The following is an 18,897-nucleotide window of genomic DNA, read 5'->3' on the forward strand; positions in this document are numbered from 1 at the left end:
AGACAGAACAAAGTGAATTACCAAGGAAAATAAAATAAAACATACAAGTCTAAGCCTAATAGAGTGAGAAACTAAATGCAGGTAAATCTCACCCTCAGAGATGTTCCAATAAGCTTCTTCTACAGACTAGAATCCCTCCTAGTCTGGCTCTAGAAATCACTCACATCCCTGTAGTTACTACTGTCCTTTGTTCCAGTTTCTTTCAGGCATCTCTTTGGGGTGGAGAGCCCGCTGAAGACAAAATGGAGGGATTTCCAGGGGCTTATATAATCTCTCTCTTGTGGGTGGAAACCCCTATCTCCTCATCAGATCTGTCTTCCCTCATCCCCCTGCCAGCCTCAGTCTTCTTCCACCCCACCTTCCAGTCTCTATTTTCCAATCTTCAGGCCAGCCTACAATCTTCATCTTTCCCACCAGACCTGTTGTCCCAATCTATTTCCCACGCTCCTGCTCACTCTGGCTCTTGTCCTCACTGCATTCAAATCAGACAGCTTCCTCCTCCATGCCACCAGGGCCCAGCAGGGCAGTAAGTGAGAGCACAGGAGAGACAGTCTCCCTACTCTCAGTTCAGGTGCCCAGATAGAGACCTGGCACAGCCTGCACCAGCCCAGGAAAAGTCCAGCTCAGCCCTGGCCTAGACCATACCTAGTGTAGACAGAATCTTCAGGGAATTTAGATGCTAAAAATATCAGAAATTTCTACTGAGCAAATGCAAACTGATTTTTTCAAAGGCTTATAATTTGGCAAAATTTGAGTGGATTTTCATAGGCACATCCCTGACACAAAGACCATCCCTTTGTTAAATTTCAATTCCCTGCTCCAAAGCATAAGGGCAGCAGAGATTTTCAAAGAAAAGGTTGCCAGAATTTTTTAACATGTTCAGAACGATGTATTTTTCCCTAGCCACATTGTTGGAAACAACTGAACTATTGTGGCTGAAATTTTCCAAATAAAATAAATAAATAAATAAATAAATAAAGCTTGAGACAGATACCCAGTATGGAAAATTTCAGCCCAAACAGTTAAAGTTTGACAGAGTTATAAGCAACTGAAAACAGGATCCTATAATGGGAAATGCTGACATTATCCTGTATGCCTTCATATATATGTGCAAAGTGGCTAAATTATAGTTGCGGGAACTATAACTTACATTTCCTGACATTGTGCATTTAAAATCCCAGTCAAATTATTATATTGCAGTTTTTTGCATTTAGTTTACTAATTTAAAAAAAAATCTCAATCCTAGCTAAACTACTTTTTAAAACAGATTTTATTATCCCAAAAATGTTGTGAAATATCAGAAATTAGAGAATGAAAAGACTCATTATTGTTCCTACCACTGCAGGAGCACTCCTTGCCACATATTGTCCTGTGCTTTCTCCAGTCTAGTCCAAGATTAAGTGAGAAGTTATGAATTCATAAAGGAAACAGTGCTAATAAAGAGAATTTAGGAAGACATTGATGACAGCTCTGCTTTCTGCAACTTTCCTAACACAGGCAATAAAGACAGCACTGGTAGAATTCACTAGTTCTCTTAATGGCATTTAGAACAGGGAAGTAAACTATTTAGAGATAGAGATGGAGAGATTCACAAATGTTTAACCATTTTATCAGAGAGACATGATGGGTGAAATAATACCTTTCATTGGACCAACTTCTGTCGGTGAGAGAGACAAGCTTTCAAACAATACACAGCTCATTTTCAGGTCTGGAAAAGGTACTCAGAGTATCACAGCTATTTACCATTGAAAGTCAATCGAATCTGGGCTTCTAAGCTCTTTAGGTGCTTTTGAAAATTTCCCCCAAAGTTGTTATATTTTGTATAACCTTGTGCTTCTCATCTAAAGGTTTTTTCTTAATCTATATAGTAATTTTATTGTATTCATTTTAATGTCCTGAAGGCAGATCTTCACCTAATGTAGACTGGTATAGTTCCATTTGTTTCAGTGGAATTGTACTAAGACCACTGCCTCTCATGTCAGCCAGTGTTGTCTCATTGTTCCCTTGTACTCCCCAATTTCTTCCCCTGAGTCTGTCTATATCCATCTGTTGTCACTGGTCTTACACTTAGATTGCAAGATCATTGGTACAGGGACCATCTTTTTGTTCTCTGTTTATACAGCACCCTGCGCAATGGGTCCTTGTCCATGACTTGGGCTTCCAGGTGCCATGATAATAAAAATAACTATGACGAAGGACAGCAGCTAAGGATCTGGACCCTGCTGTCCGGTACAGTAATTACACATTAGTTGGAGTACACAAACTAATCTGAACCATATTGAAGTTTTAATTCATATTCTGTGAATGAAAACTAATTTTTAACAAGGAACAGGTTAAAATGTTGGAAACAATCACTCAGGCTACACTTCATTGTGTTCATATTATCATCATGAGATAATGCAATTCTCTTCCAAAAATAAATTTGGAGTTGTTGCTTCCACTTGCCACTACAGAAACAAAGGCTTTAGTCTGCACTAACCGGAATGACATATGATGTAGAAAATCATACCCCACATTGCCCCAGCCTGGAAGATAAGATACAGTATTGTATGAACAGAAAGCATATAATCTGCAGTTGTAGAAATTATTAGCTACTCCATTTATCTGTTCCTTTGGGGGAATCTATAGTGTATATCATTTGTCTTATGATTTGAGGGGTTCCAAGCTTATATTAGATAGGAGACAACTCATCAGTCAGTCCCTCACCCTATCGTCATCTAAAGATAAAGATAGGCACCCAGGCACTTTTGAAAATTCTAATAGGTGCACAACTCTCATTGAAATAAATGGGAGTTAGGTTCCTGGATGCTTTTGAAAATCTCACTAAGCATCCATGCACATCTTTAAGCACCTAAGTATCTTAAAATTCTGGCCCAAAGTCTACTGGCTTTATATTTAGAGTTGCGTCTTAACCAAAAAATTCTTTCTTTCTATCATACTCAGAGTTTGGAGGGGACCTGAACTCCAAACCTAGATCCGGATCCCAATTTATAAAAGTAGCCCCTCTATCCTTACAATAGAACTAATCCATCCCACAGATTAAAACATCCTGATCTTTGTAGTGTTCAAATTGAGATCTGGTTCTAGATTTTGCAGCTTGAACCCATCTCTGTATGATTTGTAACAATAAGTCACAGCATACGAGAACATGTTTCCTCACAGAAAACAGTCAGCTGCTCCTTTAAGGAGTTCTGCTCCTTCCCAGCAAAAAAAAACAAAATCATTTCTAGTAAGACATGAAATATTACACATCAGACAACCATCATCTCTTTTATTGTATGCAAGCAGATATCTTACTACTCTCAAATAGTGTGGCTTCACTGTATCTAGGTTCAGGCTTCAATACATTAGTGTCAGGTTTGTCTGGAATAATTTACTATTATATGAAGTCACAAAGGATTTCAGAGGTTATGAAGCAGAAAAAAGAAGCAGCGTTACTTTAAGATTTTGACAGAATTTATCACCTTTCTTCAGTGTAAGGTCCTGGCAGAATGAATTCTTAGCACTTACTGAGATGGAGTTAAAGTTTTATTTGTATCTTAGAAGTAGTGTATGTTTAACGTGCTGTTAAGACTGAATTCAAATTGTTTTTCTGTTTAATGGCTAAAGATGGGAAGCCTGTAATATTAGGTTACCCTTTTTGACCCAAGCCACTAGTCAAACTTTAGGGACCTGGGGATGTTCCAGTTGGAAGTAGAAATTGATGGTGTCGTCTGGTATTTTCTTGATGCAATATTGTTTATTTACAAAGAATGTCAAGAGTCCTATTTCTGTGAATGCAGGAGGAACCAGAAGTAAACGCAGTGGTTTCTTAACTTACAGGCCCATGCTTCCAGCCAGCACCCTTGACCCAGAACGTCTCTCTAGGCTTCTCCCAGGTTGCACCATGCTTACAGTCTGCTGCTTCGCTTTTTTATCTATACTATCCGTCTCTGTTTTTTGTCTGCACCTCAGCTTGCTTTATATTTATTTATTAAACACACACACACACACGGTCAGAACAATACCCATTTAAACCCTCCACCCACATGTTACTTTCTGGGCAAACCCTAATAGACCTTGTTTTAAGGGTGACCCTTTAGCTCTCTCTTACTGCAATCTTAAGTGAAGGGGAGGTTCACATATCAATTTCAGTGAGGTTTTACCTTAACCCATAAGAAGATTTAATCCAGCTCATAACAATTTAATTGCACCATTTGGAAGAGCTGTTTCATTGTTGGCCCCTTCTGAAAGGGCCATCAATCCATCCTTGCAAGTAGGTGTCAGTACTAAAAAAGGAAGGAAAAGGAAAATAGATAAAGTGCATAATTTAAAAATTGAGAAAAAGATAGGGGAGGATGGGAACATTACAACACGAGAGATGTGGACAGGATGGCCAAAATTCATTTTGTATGTTTATTAGATGTATAGAAATGCTAAAATAGGGAAATCTATACATTCTAGATGGCCACTGACCTACTTTAAAAATAAATTGTTAATATCTTAAATGCACCAGGCAATTTAACATAACAGACTGCCATTAATTCAGGCATCTAAACAGCTCATCCTCTCCAAATCCAACGATTTCCCACCCCTATTTTCTAATGCCTGGGATAAGAGATGAGTTTTGCAGTATTACCTGAGAGTTATCAGATTTAGGCTATTTTGGACCAAGAAGAAAGTGAATTCAAAAGCCAAAAAATTACTGTAACGAGGCCTTCGCTTGCCATTGCAACAAATCAGCCAGAGACCCCTTCTGAGTGTAATCACCAGTGCTTTTCATTTTCAGTGTCAGCTCCCACCACCTTCTATTTACAGTCTGCTCCAAACCAGCAACCTGGAGGACAGCTAGCTTCTCCAGCCAGCATGGATGCACAGCCTTTGACTCCTCTCTTTCCTTTCTCTTCCTTCCTGCCAGCCTGATATAGCCCCCTATATCAGCTTGCAATTAGGTGTGGCATACTCAGCCAGCCCCAATTAATGCTTCTTTACTGGAGCTGGGCTAACAGGGGTCTGGTTCAGGACCGCCTGGCCAGCACCCTGTTACAATTACTTGGGAACATTTCCATCCACTGAATAGAGCTGTCAATGTGTCTACAGGAGGGGGCAATATTTTAAGGTATTCAGAGGGAAGGAACTGAGATTGCTATTCAATTTTAGTCAGGGGGAGTCCTGGCTCAGGAAAGCACCAGCCAGCAGTAAGCCCATGAAAGTGTTGGGGAAATGGGAAATAGATATCATATTTTATTCCACTTATGATATAAATTTGTTCTCCAAGAAATACTATACATACTGGCACACACCTCCCTCGCTTTTTGCAAAACTGCAGTGCCGGCATCTTAATTAAAAACATCGATTTAGTGATTATGGCCCCTAACATCTACTTAGTGATACAGTCTCCTATTTCAAAATTCTCTCTCTCTCTCTCAAATTGCTTCTTACAACTTTTACTATTAACACTGGACGATTACTCCATACCCCATCACCTAGATTCTGCATCTCCACCTATATAGTTTATACCTCTTTACATTATTTGCAGCTGTTAAGCCTGGTTCAGATATTTTTAAGTGTGTTATGATTTCCCCCTCCCCAAATTCTTTTTCTGTGTTGTGAACTGGTCTCCACTAAAGGATATGTTTCTGTTTAGTCATTTACCTCTTGTACTAACCTTTTGGAAACTGCACTGCCAAAATCATTTATCATCTCACTTTATTATCCCGTAAATCCATTTGGATTCTTGTTTTTTCGCCTATTAGGCATACCCACACACGGAAAACCACACTTTGCCTACTACCGAGTGTTGTGGCCCCTCACTTGTTATCTATTTGATCCCTGAATTTTTCTGAAAGCAATGCACAAAGATAGCGGTGACTTCAGAATATGCCTTATAAAGACAGGTTCAGGGAATTGAACCTAAATAAATGTTCAAACAAGAATACGATTACTCTGTATAAATACAGGGGCTCAGATTCTCTCTCAGGTACATACATATACATTTCATTGCCTTCATTACTCTTAAAATGCTTTTTGTTGTTGTTGTTCTTAAAGATTAAAAGTGTAAGAGAAAGAAAGACTCTACACCAGACTTACGCCAGACTCTAGAACAAAAGGACTACACACTTTATGTTAGTAAAAAAGACAAATTAAACTAGAAATTAGAAGAAACATGCTAGCGATACAGATGACGAAGAAGGCTGCCTGCCTAAAGCAGGGTGAGGAGGTTGGCCGATGAAGTCTCCTGTGACTGTGGGGCCTATTTCCGATCCTCCATCCGTTCACATATCCAGGCAGAGTTCCTCTGGACAGCATCCACTGATTCCCTTGACGCCTTCGAGGAGCAGTGGGCGCTGTCCGGGGTTCTCTGCTCGGGGTCCCCATCTGGTTCCCTTCCTTTGACCCTTTGACCACACTCCTGCCCCTATTATTTCATTAGTTGTCCCCCGTAATCATTTGGTTTCCAGGTCCTGTGGGTCCCCCCCATAGGCTGGGGGGGGATCCTTTAGCAGTGGGCGGGCGAAGCCCACTTCCTGGATCACAATAGGTAATTCACATCAAAATTAGATAGGTAAGTGAAAAGTATGGTGACTCATGACTCTTTCTTCCCTTTTGCTGAAAGCCACATTTCTTTTCTGTGATGGGGTCGGGAGAATAGTTAAAAGCAGTCTATGTGTATATCCAAATTTCAGGTGCAACAGACAATACTTAACTAAAAACTCCATAAGAGATGTTCGAAAAGTAAACGAAAAGAGCAGAACAATATAAAACAGACTATTTACATACTCAATCACCACCAGAGTAAACCACACTAACTGTTCTGACAACCAGAGGGGAATATATAAGACCTTAGATTCAATCCAATGATTGTATCCATACCTATGGGTGGAGCTAATTCTATAAATGGTCTCTCCTCCATTTTATTCTTCCCCCCTCACCCCTCCGCAGCTTAAAGAGAAAGAAAAGGGAATGAAAAAAAAAGGTATGGGGGAGGAAATAGCTGGGGAAAGATTATGTTTCTATCTGTTCTTGAATTAAAAAGGAACCATAGGCAAGAGAAAATTAATCACATCTTTACTACTTAAAGTTTTCTGAGACAGAAGGGTATTTCAAACCTCTGTCGGAGACCTCTTCCTTAGCTATTTTTTAATCTGTTTCACTAGTATTCCCCCATATCATACTTTTGATTATCAACATCACTAACCGCTACATGGGTACAGTATAATATTGAATGATCTAATTAAATTCAGAAAAAAATGTTTATATTTTTCATTATGTTCTCTAAGAATTCAAGCAGCCTGTCAAATAGGATCTCTCGATCTCTCTCTCCCCCTCTCTCTCTCTCTGATCCTGAGCTTTCCTTTGGTTACATGGTTCTAAGTGTTTTGTAAATTTACCTTCTATTAATATTCAAAATCTAGCTCTCAATTGACTTAATGATCTATTGTTCCCAGACCCTCCTTTATTCTACTCTCAAATACAGGAGCTATATGAAGGTCATTCATATTCCTTCTAGTACACTCTGTAGTGTGCTATCAAAATAGCAGGTGTTATGCATGGTACACAAATACAGAATTAGTCACTGAACAAAGACAAAGCAACCAAAAGCAGTAAGGAATTTTAGTGACCATTAAGGGAAAAGAAGATTGTGCATTTTCCGATTTCACATGCATTTTCTGACTTCAAGTGCTTTCTACAAAGATCAAATCATTTTCCAGCAGCTAGAATGACCTAAACATAAGCAATAGATTCAGAAGAGCAAAAAGTAATGGCCATATAAAGCCAATACTAAAAAATGAACATGTTTTTGGTTTACCTAAGGATACCTTTGTCATGTAACCAAAAAGCCAAACACTTTTCCTTTGAGAGAAAACTGTTTACAGTGCTTGAGGGATGACAGTGTCCAGGGAATAACCTAGCTATTGAAATTGCAACACTGCTGTTCCCCTCTGACACATCCTTTGGATGGCACCTGTAGCAAAAAGTCAGCAGTATTTTTTTATTTAAATTGTGTCACAATTGCAAGTGCTGCACACATACAGACATTATAATTTTCATCAATAATAGACCCACAGACCTTTGACTCCAAAAATACACTCTACCTCTTGACCTAAAGGCGAATCTGCTCTCGATCAGATGTATTAAAGCTTTTTCTTCTCTGTGCATCAGTCACACTCTCTTAGCTAGTCCATTACATATAGAAACCTAGTACCTCCGTTCATTTTTAAATATCACTCAAATGCCTTTTCCTATGCTGACCTCAGCAAAGCAATTGTCAAATGTGTGGAGCAGCATACCCAGTAGTATGGGATGCCCTTTAAAATAAGCTTCTGCAATGGGATATTGAGATTCCTGTCATTGTTTTACCAAGAGGCACACAGTGGCCGCTGAACCTGAGAATTACAGGGAAATTAAGAAAAGTTATTTGGAACAAAGAAGAGTATTGAAAAGAGCAGGTAGGAATCATCTAGGAGGAATCTAAGCAGAGGAGATGTCTTGAGCAATAGAATAATGCTTTTGCATTTACATAGCACATTCCAATATCTGAAGTGCTTTACAAACACTGAGTTACTTCACAATTAGAGCTGAATGAGTCATTCATAAGGAATAATTTATTCAGTGGGCTTAGCCTGTTTTCCTGCTCAAAGAATGTCCACAATCTGATCATGATCTTTTTATGAATCTGTATTAAATTTTTCTTCTTTTTGGATTGATCACAAATGCTTGATATTTCAAATTCAAGTTGTGGTAGGACAGTCATGTGGCACGGTTCTCTGTTCCCAAATAGATGAGTACATCTAACAAATACTTGAATGTTCAAGTTGAAGAAAAAAAAATAATTTAGACTGCAAACTCTTCAGCTGTCTTGTCTTTCATCCACTCAGGGCCCACATAAATAGTTGCAAAGATGTTCCAGGATGAAAAGATTTATTACTGTAGTACCCGGGAGCCTAGTAATGGACCATTCTGCTAGGTGCTGCACAAACACAGAACAAAAAGACAGTCCCGGTCCGAAGGAGCTTACAATCTAAATTTAAGACAAGAGAACAGATGGAAACAGATAGACAAAGAAGTTAAAGTGAACAATGAGACAATACCAGTTAGCATGATAGACAGTGGGCTTTGCACACCAACAACCTAACCATTGTCAAGTTTTCTGTAAGCAATGTATGTACCTTTCTCAACTATTCTAGTCTTAGTGTAAAGGTGAATAGAATGAGCTGAACTTTCAGAACTGAAATCTCCCACTATGTAACACATTTGCAGTGACTACACGCTGGTTTTCTTCTTGCTTAGGACACCTAACAAATCACCCACCTCCAGATGGCAATTCTTATAATTTTGAGCAGCATTTTGCTAAATTACCTTCAAACTAATTAATAGATGGCATTAGCCTCTCTGTGTCCTGTAGCCATTCATTATCCTATTTTAGCACAAGCCAGAATCTGCTGCTGCACTAGTTTCCTACCTAACTCTGTGATGGATGCTGGGGAAGAGGTTTGAGCCTCTGATGTTCCTCTGAGGCTTTGAATCCCTGCTGAAAAGTTTAGGCTGCCACCAAGTTTGAGTCAAGAAAAACACGCTGAAGACTGGCAGGATTGTTGTAGCTGCTTTCTGTCACACGGTGAGGGAATTACTTTTGTCGAGGCCCTGTTGCTTGGTGCAGAGTTCTGAAAACTATGTTGAAAAGTGGGTTTCATGACATTTATCAACTGTAAATTGTAATTCAAAATAAAAGATTGCAATTAAAGTAGATATTACAACATCTCTTGCTGCTGCTAATCCTGGTGTTTCTAGCAACTGGCATCATTTGTGATACAAGCAGCAGCTTTGGAGCCCAGTGTCAGAGGTTGCATAGCAGTCAGAAGAGATTTAATATTTGAACATTTAGTATAGTGACACTGGTATAAGACTGGTGTAATGGAGTGGAGAATCAACACCTTAATATTTAATCTAACATTCAACATTTAAATATGGACACTGAGATAGTTTCTGGCTCTGAACATCTACACTGCTGGGGTCACAGATGTCACTTTTCACATTAATGGCCAATGTGAGCATCAGTAACCACCCCAACTTTGGATCAGATTCACTGTCTAGGCTCCTCTAGTTTCTTCTGGAGGAACATGGGCTACACAGCCTCAGTGGCAGAGTTTTCCCTACCTGCAAACCCCACTAAGCTGAGGATGTGGAACTGAACAGCACAGTCCACAAAATGTATAAGTTGGCCATGGGTTGGATGGGACCAGGGCAGGAGATGAATTGTTAGTTTATCTCCTAGTCAATTGCTATAAACAGGGCTCCTGGGTTTTAAAGTTCCCCATGCCTGATGGAATCCCTTAGAAGAACACGGCAGAGTTATTACTGCCTGGCCTCACCTGTGTTGAATCTCTCTCCTGAGGTTTTTGCCCTGCAAGCCTAGAGGGGTACAGCCAACCCTTTATTTTGAAACATAATTTATATGTGGTGTAGCTGTCACCTGATTTACACTGATGTAAATAAGATCAGAATCAGGCCCCATCAGTGCAGGGCAAACACTGAATGGAAAAGATCTGAACTATCTGCTCTCACAGAATGAGCTCTCCAGGACTTGCAGAGAGTTCTCAATAAGAGTGTCCTTGTCTTTAGAACTCACTCCACCAGAGCCTGGGTTTGAAAGCCAGTGGCACAAAATGCTTTTATCTAAGTTCACTGCTGGTTAATATTTTGCATGTTTGTTGGGTGCCAGCAATTTAATGGTTGCTATATCTCTAGCCCCAGCAGTAAAACCTTGTTGCTACACCCTGAAAGTGGCTTCTATGTTTATTTTTTGTTAGTGACTACATGCCATAGCAATAGGCAGCCAAAAATTTTCAGTAAAATAAATAAATGACATACTTTATATCTGAAGCTAATGTGTTTTCTCAATGTTTATGTAAGCCACAGTATAAAAAGTCATTTTACTTTGTGGTGGTTGTCATGAAAAATATGTAGTAAATAGAAAACCACAGTGTACCCTTGTATTGTAATACACACACATACAGAACAAAGATATACAAAAATATTTCATATTGTAGATTCTATTGAAAAATCCTCTAAGGGCTAAAGCCTCACTCAGTATAAATTAGTGTAGTCCAATTTACTTAAGTGGCGCTATACTGATTTACACCAGCATTGTAACTGGCCATAAGTTTCCACTCAATATTTTTGATGTTAGCATAATCCCCTGATGGCAATATGGTGACATGGCTCCTTGTCTTCATAGAGATGCTCAGAGAAAAACAAAAAATGAAGTGGGACACAAATTATATCTGGGCTGGCTCCAGCATGGGCTGCCATTCAGGGAGCCAAGTTTAGATGCCATTCTTAGTTCAGAATGTCCAGACCAGCAGGCAATGGTAGCACTGTGTAGGTATCTCCGGCTCTAGAGGAAGTGAGCACCTTGCATGATGTTGTGTCAACACCCTGTAGCTAGTACAAAGAGTGGCACAAATAGAATGAAACACATCCATCTCTAAACCACAGAAGATGGGCACATTATGGGCTCACAAAGGAATGAGAAGGAAAGATGGAAATGTACTGTGGGGTGAGTAAGGCGTATGGGGTAAAGGAGTGAAAGGGAAAGAGATGGTGCCACAGTAAGCAGGTAGATTGGAGATACCATCATAGATTCTTAGGGTTGAAAGGGACCTCAGGAGGTCATCTAGTCCAACCCCCTGCTCAAAGCAGGACCAATCCCCAACTAAATCCCCAAATGGCCCCCTCAAGGATTGAACTCACAACTCTGGATTTAGCAATTAGCCAATGCTCAAACCACTGAGCTATCCCTCCCCCCCTATGTAGGTAAGCATGGGTGATTTATGCCTTATAGATGATGGAGGGATCATGGGGGGAATTGGAGATAGTGGCGGAATTCAAAGAGTGATTGGACAAGAAAAATCATTTCAGTGGCCACATTCTGATGGGTGAGCTCTAAGCAGCGAGAAGGCCTGTGAGGGGGAGGTTGCATTAAAAAAAAAAAAAAAAAAAAAAAAGATGGGGAGACAAACAAGGAATAGATGAAAAGTTCTTTAAAATGTTTTGGAGTTTGCCTAAGAAAGGAGTGAGTAAGGATTTGGCCCAGGGAGCAACTGAAGCAGCTGTTAGATTGATGTTGCTCTGTTTCTGTTGGGAAGGCAGCAACACGCTTATGACACATCAGAAGACTACAACGTGAAGAAAAATGAATTTGCTGTAGTATCCTTCCTACTCTTTCTGTAACTTTTCTATTTTAAAAAGGAGTCAGATTTATTTTATGAACTGTTCTCAGCCTTTTTAATGTCCTGAAATGCATCTAGACCCACAAAAGGTGCTCCCTGGGCTACCCAATTTGAGCCCCTTGAATCGTGCAGGACTTGCACAAGTCTTCTAAACTGTTTTTGAACATCAGTCACCACCGTTAGGAGTCTATTCCTGCACCCAGTTGCTCTTACTGCCTAAATGTTTCCCTTCCTTCAGGTCATTGTTCCTTGTCCAAAAAATAATAGAATTTATCATAGTTCTCCACATCACGTAAGTGGCATTTCTGTTAAACTGTTGGGTTCTCTTTATTCTTCCTTCCTCCTCCCCCCTCAGAACTGGACAGGAGGCAGTAACAGTTGTCTTTGGATGCTATTGGTTAAAACTGTATCATGGAATTCATTTGCATTCCTGCCATGACTGCTCTTGGGCTTGCTCCTACGATGGGCTGAGAGCCACCAGGAGGTGATTAGTTCCTCCAAGTGACAGGCAGTTAGAAAGACTCAGCATCCTTTACCAGAGGGGCTATGGATCCTGTGGATATCTTTACATCATAAATAAATATATTTAAAAAACACTGCTATAATTAACTGCTTAATTTATTTAAAATCATGCAAGGGGGAAAGCTGTAGACACTCATTTATAATGTTTCTTTTCCAGAATATGCAGAAATGTCACGCAAACAGAAGTGAGTGTGCCAGAGAGGAGCTGACCATGCGTATTGTGACTAGGCAAGTATTGGTCAGCAGGAGAAAAATCAAACAAAAAAACCCATTTCTATGCACTTAGCAAAATTATCCAGCTAGTTTTTTGTGAAAACGTCAACAATAATCTGCTCTTTTCAGCTTGAGTCTGTGATTTTAAACAGTTTAAAGTCAGATATTCAGTAGATGAATTTAGAATATTGTCGTTGCTGAGGTGAGAAAATATCACATTTCTTTCATAAGTTTTGTCTGTCACTTCTTGAGGATAGAACAGGAGAAAAATGAGTACACTCCTTTCCTAACATCCAGCATCTAAGATACTCAACCCTTTTGGAAACCTGAAGGCATATTAACGTCAACAGTAGGACTAATTTATTGAGGTTTCCCTCATCTGAGGAAGACTACAATGTTACTATTTGAAGCTGCTAAAAGGGGATAATAATACTTCCTTTCCCCCATGCTGTTTTAACTATTTAGATTGTAAATTCTTTGGCCGGGGACTGTCTCTCAGTATGTGTTTGTACAGTGTTTACCAGAATGGGCCTCCTATGTGAGTGTTACCATAATAACTTGAAAACTAAGTAGTAAAATAATAATGACCACATTTAATGAGATAATCAGGCACCGGACAGAATAGGAGACAGGATTTGCTACCCAAAGAAATTCCTTCTTGAAGTAGAATCAAGATTTTTTCCACAAGCATTTAGTTACACAGCCAGAGTATTAAATGAAGGAGTGGGGTGATAAAATTTGAGTAAAGGCAAAAAAAATTAAAAAAAAATAAAAAAAAGAAGAGAAGAGAGAAGAGTTTTATCTGTGCAGTGATGTTACTTTCTTGGTGCTTTTTTCTCTCTCTAATGGATAATCCTTCCAACCTTTTCTGAATCAATCAAATGACACGTGAGATGATGCAGAAGGATCAACAGAGGCACACACACAGGCTATGTCTACGCTATACCGTTCACTATGAGTGAATTGACTGCTAATGAACTAGAATTTGCTAACATGTCTGAATGCTCCATATTTTGGAATAAATGGTTGTAGATAGAGCAGATTAGTATGTACAAAGGTGTTATTTAACTAGATATAATCAGCAATCAAATAAGAGTTAAATAAAACCTCTAATGTAGATATACCCATAAGTACACATACCTGTGTGTACTTTGTGCATTGTGTTTTGCATTTTCTAGCCAAAAGACTTATATTTTTGGTAGAATCATATACAGTTGTCTTACTGAAATACAGCTTCAAATACAACTAGTAATAAGAATCAAATAAGTGGAAACAGATAGCACCTGCTCTTGTGCTTGCTGACACACATAAAACACACTTATTGAAATGGCTTGTTAGAAAGTCAGTAATTCAAATCATCAAATTAAAAACATCTCATGAAGAACGAACATGATGCTGAAGAAGAGATGGCATCAGTCACATTAGTAGAATCGTAGTTAGAGCGAAGCATCCATATGCTTCAGTAAGTTTCACCTATACACTGGAGAGCAGAATAAGGACTGTACAGTTCATAATGTCTCTTTCCATTCTTCCGACATGTGCTGCAATTTAAATAAGGAAATAAAACTCAGCTGTTACAATAAAAATAAGTTATCACAGTTGTTCTCTGATTGAAAAAAGTAACATATGGGACCAAGTTCAGCTGTCAATTGTACCAATGCAATTCCACTGAAGGCAATAAAGTCACACTTGTGAGGGCCCTGCAGGGTTTGGTTGGGGGCGGGGGCTCTTGAATGCACTAAAAAGTGCCAATCTCTTTCTGCTCCTTTATGCCTATTTCTCCCTCCAATAGGTCTGTGAAATGGGTCTGCTCTTGCTCCCACTTAAAGCAAATGGAACATTGTCAAAAATATTAGTGAAAACAGGATAGGGCCTGATATACAAGTCTTTTTCTATTTCAGCAGCTCATCTCCCAAGCAAGCACTTTTTTCTTCACATTCCCAATTTAATCAACAATTGTGTATCCAAGTTTCATAGCACCATCCAGTTAAATAATATAATCCCTACAGGAAGCACTGTGTATATGAATACAACATCCACTCCAGTCTGGAGATATTTAAATATTAAATGGTCTGACTTTTTCTTCCTAAATTGTGTAACTGGAGGTCAGTCAGAAAACACGTTTGATTTCTCAAAAAAAAAAAAAAAAAAAAAAATTTCCCCTCACCATCATCTGGGTCCACTTACTATTGTATAGCACACTGGGTCAATGCAGTGAAGGCAATGGGACTTCCTTATGTGTTCATAGTGCCTGAATAATTGGTGCCCTGCAGCAGCTCACATTCCAGGGAATGTTGAGAGAGATACATAAGGCATTCCTGTGCCCTGTCATTTCCTGGCTGCCACAAAGCCCAGGGGCCAAGACAGCCAGGGCACAAGCTAAGCCAGCTCCCAGCATGTCCTAACCATCATTGGGTGCTGAACCAGTGCCAGGACAATGAAAGCACAAACTATCCCCCCTTGGTTCCCTGCACCAGCCTCTGCATCAGTACACAGGGTGACTCAGGCCCATGCTTTTTACAGTCAAAGAAAAAGTCACAATGATAGTCTTTCTGAACAGACCCTGTTAATAGCTCCTTAGGGCCTGGAGCATCAGCAAGTAGTCTGTGGCCTCCCCAGTTTCTCTATCCCTCTCTTCTGCTCTGTCCAAAATTGAGTAATGAAACTGTCATCGTCATCCAAAAGTTGAGCTTTGTCACTAACCAGGTCATACCTTCTTCTCTGGCTAAAGAGACTACTGTTGATGTAGTACATTTGTGATTCATAACATTTACATTAAAAGTTTTTAAATATCTGCACAAGAGTAACAGATTTTTTAGACAAAGGAAACGCAGTGGATCTAAATTACCTCGATTTCAGTAAGGCATTTGATACGGTTCCACATGGGGAATTATTAGCTAAATTGGAAAAGATGGGGATCAATATGAAAATTGAAAGGTGGATAAGGAACTGGTTAAAGGGGAGACTACAATGGGTCATACTGAAAGGTGAACTATCAGGCTGGAAGGAGGTTACTAGTGGAGTTCCTCAAGGATCGGTTTTGGGACCAATCTTATTTAATCTTTTCATTACTGAACCTGGCACAAAAAGTGGGAATGTGCTAATAAAGTTTGCAGATGACACAAAGCTGGGAGGTATTGCTAATACAGAGAAGGACCGGGATATCATACAGGAAGATCTGGATGACCTTGTAAACTGGAGTAATAATAATAGGCTGAAATTTAATAGTGAAAAGTGCAAGGTTATGCATTTAGGGATTAATAACAAGAATTTTGGTTATAAATTGGGGACACATCGGTTGGAAGTAACAGAGGAGGAGAAGGACCTCGGAGTATTGGTTGATCACAGGATGACTATGAGCCGCCAATGTGATATGGCCGTGAAAAAAGCTGATGTGGTCTTGGGATGCATCAGGCGAGGTATTTCCAGTAAAGATAAGGAGGTGTTAGTACCATTATACAAGACACTGGTGAGACCTCATCTGGAATATTGTGTGCAGTTCTGGTCTTCCATCTTTAAGAAGGATGAATTCAAACTGGAACAGGTACAGAGAAGGGCTACTAGGATGATCTAAGGAATGGAAAACCTGTCTTATGAAAGGAGACGCAAAGAGCTTGGTTTGCTTAGCCTAACCAAAAGAAGGCTGAGGAGAGATATGATTGCTCTTTATAAATATATCAGAGGGATAAATATCAGGGAGGGAGAGGAATTATTTAAGCTTAGTACCAATGTGGACACAAGAACAAATGGATATAAAATGGTCATTAGGGCTAGGTCTACACTACCCGCCTGAATTGGCGGGTAGAAATCGACCTCTCGGGGATCGATTTATCGCGTCCCGTTGGGACGCGACAATCGATCCCCGAATCGATGCTCTTACTCCACCAGCGGAGGTGGGAGTAAGCGCCATCGACAGAAAGCCGCAGAAGTCGATTTTGCCGCCGTCCTCACAGCGGGGTAAGTTGGCTGCGATACGTCGAATTCAGCTACGCTATTCACGTAGCTGAATTTGCGTATCTTAAATCGACTCCCCCCTGTAGTGTAGATGTACCCTAAGAAGTTTAGACTTGAAATTAGACAAAGGTTTCTATCCATTAGAGGAGTGAAGTTCTGGAACAGCCTTCCAAGGGGAGTAGTGGGGGCAAAAGACATATCTGGCTTCAAGACCACGCTTGATAAATTTATGGAGGGGATGGTATGATGGGATAGCCTAATTTTGGCAATGAACTGATCTTTGATTATTAGCAGGTAAATATTCCCAATGGTCTGTGATGGGATGTTAGATGGGATGGGATCTGAGTTACTACAGAGAATTCTTTCCTGGGTGCTGGCTGGTGAGTTTTGCCCACATGCTCAGGGTTTAACTGATCGCCATATTTGGGGTCAGGAAGGAATTTTCCTCCAGGGCAGATTGGCAGAGGCCCTGGAGGTTTTTCGCCTTCCTCTGCAGCGTGGGGCACGGGTCACTTGCTGGAGGATTCTCTGCACCTTGAGGTCTTTAAACCACAATTTGAGGACTTCAGTTACTCAGGCATAGGTTAGGGGTGAGTGTGTTACAGGAGTGGGTGGGTGAGATTCTGTGGCCTGCGTTGTGCAGGTCAGACTAGATGATCATAATGGTCCCTTCTGACCTTAAAGTCTATGAGTCTTTGAGATCTACTCTGTAATCTAGTAATCTATGAGTAGTAATTAGCCAGTAAGAAACATCAATAGAAGATTTCAACAATTAAAGAAAGTAAGTTACCATTTCTTCTCGTTCTCCCCACATCTTGACATATCTGGATCTGTCTTTTTTCCTATAACCTCTTCAGGTTCAAAGACTGTCTTCATTTGTTCCTTCATGTCAAAAAAGTTAGGTCTCAAGGTCATCCCCTTGCAGTGAGGGCAGGTATCTCCTTAGCTCATACATCACACCCTGGGAATCCACAATTCTGAACTCCAGTTCTGGGATACAGCGTACAACCCTCCAACTGAGGCTCTTAGCAAGCCCATCCACTCCCAGGGGACATAAAGCAGTCCAAAGAAAAGAAAAACACTTCTGCCATCCTCAAGAACTCAGGCTCCCTCGTGTAAGGGAGAGGCACGTCTCAGCTCCCACTCTTTTGTGACGCTAAACACAGGCTTAGTCCTGGGATTTAAAAACAAAAACAAAAAAACAGGCCAAGTCATCATGGCCTCAGAGGGCCGAGGCAGGCAGCATTCTCAAGCTATCCATCAGTTAGTGCTACAGTCTGAAAGCCCGATCTCTGCTTGCTTCCAAATGCCACCCCAACTGTACTGAATTCCTCCCTTTCAAGGGCCAGCTCCCAGGACTGACAAGCCTCAGAGGTGTGGCAGGTGGGGGGCATATTGCAACCACAGGAGTTCTTTAACCTCTGCTTGGCATAGGTGCAGGAACTAGGTGTACAGGGGGTGCTGCAGCATCCCCAGGTTTTACACGGAGCTCTGCTCCCAGCACTGCACCCATGGCCCCGGTCGCCAGCCCCACGCCTGTGGCCCTACTCCTGGCCCCAGCTCTAGGGGGCAGCAGGGGGCACAGACAGTGGTAAGGGGGGGTGCAGCACCCCCACTATTAAAAGTGTTCCAATGCCACTGCCCACCACACTCATGCAGCAACAGTCACATCATCAGTGCTTAATAAATAATAACCAGAATAGTAGCCCAGGGATCCCCTAAACATTCTCTACTCATATGGGTGTCTCAAATTTAGTTTCCAGAAACTTTTCCAATCAATTTCAAATGCCATCTAAAGGTTCCATTTCCACATTACCCTCTTTTATTGTTGCTTTTACAGTAAGTTTCCAACTTCTTCAGTTCTTTAAACATTAGAACTTTTTCCTCAATTAAGGACACTATATCAGCCTTTGCGTGCTTGGATTTCACTTTTTAAAGTTCTGGCTGTAAACTCTCAAGATTTTACAGTTCCCACAAGTTTCAGTGTAAGAGCATC

The sequence above is a fragment of the Trachemys scripta genome, chromosome 5 (genome assembly GCF_013100865.1).
Source record: "Trachemys scripta elegans isolate TJP31775 chromosome 5, CAS_Tse_1.0, whole genome shotgun sequence".
Lineage (NCBI taxonomy): Eukaryota > Metazoa > Chordata > Testudines > Emydidae > Trachemys > Trachemys scripta.